This window comes from Desmodus rotundus, chromosome 11 (genome assembly GCF_022682495.2).
Source record: "Desmodus rotundus isolate HL8 chromosome 11, HLdesRot8A.1, whole genome shotgun sequence".
NCBI lineage: Eukaryota > Metazoa > Chordata > Mammalia > Chiroptera > Phyllostomidae > Desmodus > Desmodus rotundus.
In genome coordinates this window covers 64,429,051-64,436,349 of record NC_071397.1, presented here as the reverse complement: position 1 = coordinate 64,436,349, position 7,299 = coordinate 64,429,051, and the positions used below count along the sequence as shown (strand labels likewise).

Genomic DNA, 7,299 nt, shown 5'->3' with positions numbered 1-7,299 from the left:
AGACTACTGCATTATGGTTGTTTTCTTTCTTCCTTTTCCAGAATCTTTCATGTGAAATCTATTTGTGGGTGAATCTCAATATGTTTAGATATAGGCAGGTGAAAAGTCCCAGATTCCCACCACAATGCAGTATGGAATCTACATCTTACAGTGAATCACTCTCAAGCAGGTGGCAGTTCCCCATAGTAACAATATACTGTCTGGGTTTTTATTACTGAAGAGTCAGCCTCAACTGAATCATAAACATGATAGCAATATGTCATTAATGTGTAGATACAAGAACATAAACTGTTGAAACAGATAAGTTCTAAGTCCTAAGAAATGAGTTTTAAGTATAATTTATATTGATCGTTATAGATCTCTACTATAAAGTGAGCAGGGGAGGGGCCATTGCCCCTTTTCTGAGCCCTCCACCCAGAGAGCCACAGGCAGGTGGGTGCCTTATCTGATTCTCCATCAATATGGCTAATACTGTTTGTGCCACCCTGGAATCCCCAGAGACTCTGTCTTCCCCAACTTATGGGCCCACCCAACCTGCTTTTCCATATGAATGGCTGGTCTTGGCTCATGCTTCACAACTTCCTAAATCCTCTCAAATAAGCAACAGCCAGCCTCAGTGAACCCCCAGCCCTTGTGCCTCTTGCTAAATGGCCCCAGATCTGGCACAATCAGGAATCAGCTTTGGATCACTGTTTGGCTTTGTCTGGGAACCTCCAAGCCCAGCAGAGGTAGAAGCCATCTCAGATTGCTTTATAGATCAGGCAGGGTGGCCCCAGGCAAAGCACAGGTGGGAGCTGACCTTGGTCTTCACCACACAGAAAATCCTAGAGCCTGCATACCCAGTGGACCGCTACAGACCATGGTGGAGCACCACCACACTGCCCCTGCAAAGCTAATTCTCCCTGGAGGGCAGAGATTAGTGGTCAGGGGTCACAGCCAGTCCTTGTAGCTGACTGGCCTGGGTAAATCCTTCCCATTGACCTGCCAACAACAATCAAGGCTCAACTACAAGAAAAGGGTGTACTCAGCCCACATGAAGAGTGCACCTCAGGTACCCATCTTGGATGATCGGGGAGCCTGTGCCACTGGACTCTACAGGACACCTACTATATTAGGCCACACTACCAAGACAGGAAGATATAGCAGCTCTACCTAATACACAGAAACAAACACAGGGAGGCTGCCCAAATGAAGAGACAAAGAAACATGGCCCAAATGAAAGAACAGATCAAAATTCTAGAAAAACAACTAAACAACAGGGAGATAAGCAACCTATCAGATGCAGAGTTGAAAACACTACTTATAGGGTTGCTCAAGGAACTTAGTGAGAACCTCAACAGCATAAAAAAGATACAGTCAGAAATGAAGGCTACACTAATTGAAATAAAGAACAATTTACAGGGAAACAATAGTAGAGTGGATAAAGCCAAGAATCAAATCAATGATTTGGAACATAAGGAAGCAAAAAACAACTAAGAAAAATGTCTCAATAGGTGTATTACATCAGTTGAAAAGTACTTTGAAGGTGACTGAAGTTTAAACATGTAAGAATAAATACACAATATTTTATAAATAAATTCTGCTTATTTGGGGTGCATATGTGTGTGTATGTGTGTGTATGTATATATATATGTATATATATATATGTATATAAAGAAGGAGAGAGAGAAGGAGAGAGAGAGAGAAGGAGGGAAAGAAGGAGAGAGAGATTGACCAAATAGGGAAAAATTAAACAATAACTAATCAGGGTAAAAGACGTGTGTGTGTGTGTGTGTGTGTGTGTGTGTGTGTGTGTGAGGTCCTCTCTTAGCTTCTCTAAAAATTTGATACTAGGTACAAATTTAAAGTAAATAAAAAACACATGCCGAGATCTGCCCCTCAGATTACCAATAGTCATGGTTAGGTATATCTGTTTTGCCCAGTGTTAAGGTTTCCTTGGGTGCAAGCTTTCATCACTGTAACCAGGGAAGTTCCAGCAAACCAGGGCAAGTTGGTCACCCTATCCCTCAAGCATATTTACACTGGACTTGGAAGAGAGGAGTTTCCTTGCTATCTTGTTTGAGTGCTAAGAACTATTTATGTGTTTATGAAGCATAAAATCAATAATATGCATAATAGTATTAGGATGAGAAAAGCAGATGTGAATTGGGCTATTAAGAGTTGTTTGGCATGCTGGAATAGTAATTTATTAGATTCCACTAGAAATAATGGAAAGAGAGATTTACTATATACCTTCTTTTGTAGAGAGTGACATTTTGCCTATAAATGTGTTAGTTCAATCATCAAATTATACAATCAATATGCAAAATTCATTACTTGCATATAAAGAGATTGCCTCCTTATGTGGGAGATTAAAGGAAACCGATTTTCCTCAAGCTTCTATTTAGTATCTAATGAGGGACTTCAAATTATTTCAGCTGAGATTACATTTTAGCATCGTATCCAAGGCACAGTGCCATAGCTGCCATGCAGGATACCCTGCTTCTAAAGGGAAAACAGATGAATAAATAGTGTGATTGTATTTTTCAAACACTTTAAAGAGCTTGATGGTTGAAAAGTCACCTCACTTTTTGTAAACAAATACTGCCCAGTTTTCTTTGATCTCAAAAAAATACAGCACAAGCTTTAAGCAAAGTTTTCTTAAGTTAATATATATTTCAGTTGAGACAAAGTTTGGAAAATATAAGCCAAAATCTCATCATATTACTACCATAAATTCAGTAAAAACCCCCTTACAAATATGTGATAAGCTAAATGTAAAGACAAAACTCTGAAAGGTTTTTCTACAAGTATGTCTCAGTCAGTGTCTGCCCTGAAAGGCTCCTGCAAAGGAAGTTAGCAAATAAGCAATTGAGTTTCACAATGATATTCACACAGTTTCTCCCTGCTGGCCCACAACTACACTTCTCAGACTTTGGAACAAAACTTAAGGGAAAGTGTCCTTTATTTCTCAAATTGTAGTTTTGCTTTTTGTGATGCAACATTGACTAAAGGAAAGTAATTTGCATTTGGAATCCTCAGATTTTTTTTTCTGAATTTTAGTTTCACTAATTATTGGTCTTCAGATGGAGCCAGTGCCATGACCCTCTGAGCCTGTTTACACACCTGCAAAATCATAGTGCACTAACACTTGACTTACCCACCTCACAAAGAATGTTTTGAGCAGCCATTGTAAGAATGTATAAAAATAATTTGCAAACATTGGTTAAGATTTTTTAGATAGTTCACATATCGCCCAAAATATTTTATAACAATTTCCACTCCTTACAGTGTTTTCATTTCATCTGTTCTTGCTACAGAATAACTATATCTAAGAACAAAGATTTTTTTAATTTTTTTCCATAAGAACAAAGATTTGATTGTGTGGGCAATTCATGTATGTAGCTATAACAGGCAAACTGTGACTCTCCTTAGCGAGGTGGACAGCAAATATTCCACAACAAGGGAGGAACTGGAGACCTTCAACAGTAAGTTCCTGCCTTTATTAAGGCAATTACTTCCAAGAGGGCAGCTCCGGCTGTGCTGGTAGCAGCAGCTCCAAGGTGACTGCTCTGGTCGCATCACCTTTAGCAAAGACCCTCTACATAGTTCCCATTGTTTGCTCCCTAGTGTTCCAGATGCAAAAATGACAAAGCTGAAGCTGTCTTACCTCAGGCACAACATGAGAAGGCAGGGCTCTTTGGAAAAGACAACAATGCTGCGAAAAATAGATGGCAGAAAATAAAAGAGGAAGATCAAATATGAGATGGACTAACTCCATAAAAGAAGCCCTAGGCAGGAGGCTATAGAGACTGAGCAGGGCCCCTGAGGCGGGACACTGTTGCCATCATTCAATCACAGGGGCGTCAGGAATCCAAGCTACACACATGTTTCCTAGGTTTTTTTTTCTACACCCAATTTTGTCTTTTATAAGCTCATTATGTATCATTAAAGCATACATTTTTTCCTTAATTGACTCATTTTTATGGGTATATTACTTTGAAAGACAGTTTTGAGAAATGCTCTCATTAATGTAGGTTTCCTTTTTTAATTAGAACTTTGTTATTGTTGGCAAACTGATGATTTTTCAAGGTCAGTAATATATGCTAAGCACCAGCTGCACCAACTCAGATAATTCTTAGCTTACCTCAGTGCACAATTGCCTAAAATGGTCGATTTAATAAATTTATTTATTTACATTCACATAGTGGTCACATAAATTCCTCAGAGCAGATATCCCACAACTTTAGATAAGTTCCAGAACCTTGACAGATTGATGATATTCTCCTAATGATCATGGGAAACAGAAAAGAACCAACCCAGGCGATTAAACGAAGACATCTATCTCAGGACACGACTGTCCCATGCTCTTTCTGCTGTGAATACAACCCCCTTGCACAGAGATGAGCGCTTGTGTATGTGGCCCCCGGATTGCCTAAGAGAATCTGACTGTTTTATTTGAGATGTTAGGTTAACATGGTTTTCCTAAACTTCAAAATTAAATCCACCTTTTTTCCTCGGGGCATCAATTTTATCCTTGAATTACAAATGATCTACAAAGTTAAAGAAAGTCACAGGTGTGATTCTTTTGCATTGACTTAAGCAGCAATTTGGAAGTATCAGGTTTATTTTACGAGATGCCCTATGATAAAGCAGAAAATTTATTTTCTACTATTAGTTTTCTTTTTTTTTAGTAACTGTTTACCATTGTTCTTTTGTTTATTCAATGTGAGGGAACTATATGGGTGAAGGACACAGGAAAAAGAAACTATCCTAATATATAAAGTTTGAGGTTCAGCTTATAATTCTAAGCTCTTTTATTTAGGATAACTTCAATTGAATTATTCCTACTTCAAACTCCTAAAACTCTGATGTTACTATAAATAGCCATGATACAAAAGAGTAAGAAGGTAGAAAATAATTTTTCCCTCTCTTAAATAAATGAGCTAGGTCTTAAGCTTCATTGTATTTTTTTGATCTATATAATCTTGGGCACAGAACTTTTATATAGCTATTTGCTAATAAAATTAGTACTCTAAATCTATATCAGATATTTTTAACTTTCTTGAATAAACAAAAAATATCCCCTGGAATTCAAAACTCACTCTAAATTAAATTTCTATACTAGATCAGTTTCTTAGAGAATATCTGTGGAATTACCGTGATCGAATCAGGTTCAATTAGAAAGAGAACCCACACCAAGCAGTTCAATAGAGGCTATGAGTTGCAAAAGAATAGGAAAAGCTAAAAGATGATCAGGGAATAGTGAGGACACCCAGATTTTGCATCGATACCCAGATATCAGTGTCAGCCAAAAGTTATTCTAGACTGGAGAGACAAAGGAGATGATGCTACCAGAGGCCCGAGAATACAGACCATCCAGACAGAAGCTGGAACCACTGAGGAACAGCTACTCATGGAAGCAGGGTCATGGCAGGAATCCGCCCAACAGAAACTGGGGCCACAGAGAGAAGGTCTGTCAGAGACAGAGGCAATTATGGAGGCTCAGTCTACACTGGAAATGCAGCCCAAAACCACAGAGAAGATGAAGAAGTAACCTGGCTTTCCTCTCAGAGTCCTCCAATTTCCCAATTTTGTCTCCCATTAGCCATATCTATTGAGAAAAAATAATTGGCTAAGGGGGTGTAAAAAATCAAGTTTGCAGGGATCAGGGCCCTGAGACACTGAGCAGAAGAATAACAAATGCATCTTTACTCAGAGTTACATAGTTATGACTTGGGGGAATTTGAGAACATCCAGAATCAGGGACTAAGAAAGAAATAAGCAATGTAGGGTTGAAAGTTCTATAGTGATTTTAACAGTAGCATTGTAACAGACAAGAATGTTCACATTATTAGTGTTTAAGTTGTGCAGCAAAGAGCAAAAGTCTCGGGAATGTTTTAAAATATCTATGAGCTCTCAAATCAGTGGGAAATTTGCTTGTGAAATGGTTGCCGAATTTTTTGTAACAGCAATCACTTACTGAAATCTTATTATGTGCCAGGCACCATGCTTTACATGCATTTTCTTATTTAATCCTCACAAGAGCTCTATGAAGTGGATAATATCGTCTTCATTTTGTAGAGAAAGAGACAAAGACTAGAAGAGATTCAACAGTTTTCCGAGGTCACAGTGGTGGTAAGCGGGAGAGTCACTATTCAAACTTATATTTCCTGATCTCCAAACTCTGTCACTGATCACCATGTAATTCTGCCCCGGTGAGTTCTGGCCAAATGAGACGTCATTGTGTGTTATTCATAATCGCCTTTCTGGAGCAGATGGCTGTCTCCCACTTCCACAAAGCGGGTTCACAATAATGATGGTTAAAATTAAATAGATATTTTATATCCAACCCACACACAGAAGATGAAATCATTTCTGCTTATATGACCAATGACTTTTTTAAAGGCTACCTGTACATTTTTATTATCACTTTAATCCCCTGTAACTACTCTGTTGTTTTATAAGATGGCAAAGGGGATATGTACATTGAGACAGAGAAGGAAAGATTCATCTACAGACAGATAGCAAGTCTTCTCTTCACCCAAGGCAGCTTCACAGACCTCCTCAGCCTCCAGGACCTTGCTGATTTTGCCTTGTCAGCCCTGAAGGGGAAAGCACTTGGAAGCCAACATTGGTGCACACAGCTACATTGATCTCGCCAGAGGAGACTTATGTGATAACCATGTCCTCATCCCGCCCAATGGACACAACCAGCCCATGGTGGAGCTTTCAGTAGAGGTAGTGGAAGAGGTGGAGAAGTCTGAGGCTACACTAAGGCAGTTCTTTAAGAATTAAGGGAAACAGTGTGTTCAGTCTTAGAGAAATTATAAGAACCATGACCTTCAATTACAAGTCATTTCTGTGGCACTCAGCTGCTGCAGTACTGGTGATGTTAAAGGAGCCATTATTACCCAGGCTCAGGACATCAGAGAGAACTGTTGGAAGAGAGGTACTGGCCAGTGAAGCCATTCTGACTATTGCTGAGTGGAGGCAGTGGAGGCTCAGTGAGGAAGAGGAGGAGACCCTGGAGAGATTCTAGCCCTTTGACTTTACTCTGGATGACTAAGGGAAAGGAAAGGCACTGAATGAACTTCACAAGAAGTAGTAGCAGCCTGTTTTTAAAGAAACTGCTGTCTTCCGTGGGGACTGTTTCCCTGCCTCTGCTTTATGCATTCCCATGGAACCACCTGCAGCAAGAGTCCTAAGATGAATCTTTTGGGAAAAGTTACATTCTAGAATGAAAATTCTAGTTAAAAACATGCCTATTCTCCAGCTCCAAGTACAGCTTGTATTTGTCAACATTTTAAAAAAACATCT

The 7,299-nt window shown here is 39.2% G+C and overlaps 1 pseudogene; it reads left to right on the top strand.

The window, feature by feature from the left end:
• Nucleotides 1–5,409: 5,409 nt before the first annotated feature.
• LOC112297232 (CWF19-like protein 1 pseudogene) lies at nucleotides 5,410–7,048 on the top strand (annotated as a pseudogene).
• Nucleotides 7,049–7,299: the final 251 nt, after the last annotated feature.